Source organism: Sitodiplosis mosellana, unplaced genomic scaffold, assembly GCF_009176505.1.
Source record: "Sitodiplosis mosellana isolate CC-2019 unplaced genomic scaffold, AAFC_SMos_1.0 Smas_scaffold_15, whole genome shotgun sequence".
NCBI lineage: Eukaryota > Metazoa > Arthropoda > Insecta > Diptera > Cecidomyiidae > Sitodiplosis > Sitodiplosis mosellana.
In genome coordinates, this window is record NW_022595257.1 from 529,871 (window position 1) to 530,811 (window position 941).

Sequence of the window (941 nt, forward strand, 5' to 3'; positions counted from 1 at the left end):
TGCAATCGACTCAGAATTGTTCACTCTTTCAATCCAGAACTACCATTCCTTGATTTTTTTATGGCAAAAACACCCTAATGCACATGACCTGTGTGTGTGTGTGTGTGTGTGTGTAAGCTAAATAAATTGAGATTACGCCTAAAAAAAAAAATTTGTTACATTTTGTCAACGGAAAACTCATTTTTCGTTTGGTGGCTGGCTGAAAAAAAAAACTTTTTAAATATTTTTCTCGCTAAATTGTCGCCTATAATCACAACTCACGAAAAAAAATTTCGTTTTGTTCTCATGGAAATTTAATTAAAAACGTACGGCATTTTGAATGGCATTTGACCGGGTGAATGGTAAAAAAAAAGTGTTGAAAAATATGATACGAACGCGCACGGTGTATTTATAAATGAAAGCAAAATAAATGATTTGACGTCCGAAAAAAGACCAAAAAAAACAAAAAATCGACGACTGAAAATTGAAACAAACATAAACAGAAAAGCCCATTATCCGGCAAAAGGCTCGCGCGCTGATGTAGTCAATAAAAAGTGAAGCTGAATTGCAGCAAACAAACACACTGAAAAATACACTGAATAAACGGGCAGAAAAAAATTGTTGAATGCTTTGCACCCAGAAGCCATATAAAATAATAGCGCATATTTAAAAATATTTGTACAATAGACACATTTTTGATGGGGGGGGGGGGGGATTGGGGTGGAAAAAAGGCACGATGCACAAGGCATGGTTACGTTGAGATAGTCGATATGGACCGGCAAATATGTGTGTATGTGTGTACAATTGCACATTATTACAACCATTTGTTCGGTGTGTCCGTCCGTTCGTTTGTATTCTGGCATCCAATTTTACGATGAAATGTTAATTTTATCTACATATTTGCCATTTCACACTCAAACAAATGATAAAACACATTCTCGAAGCCGAGTAAATGTTGAAAT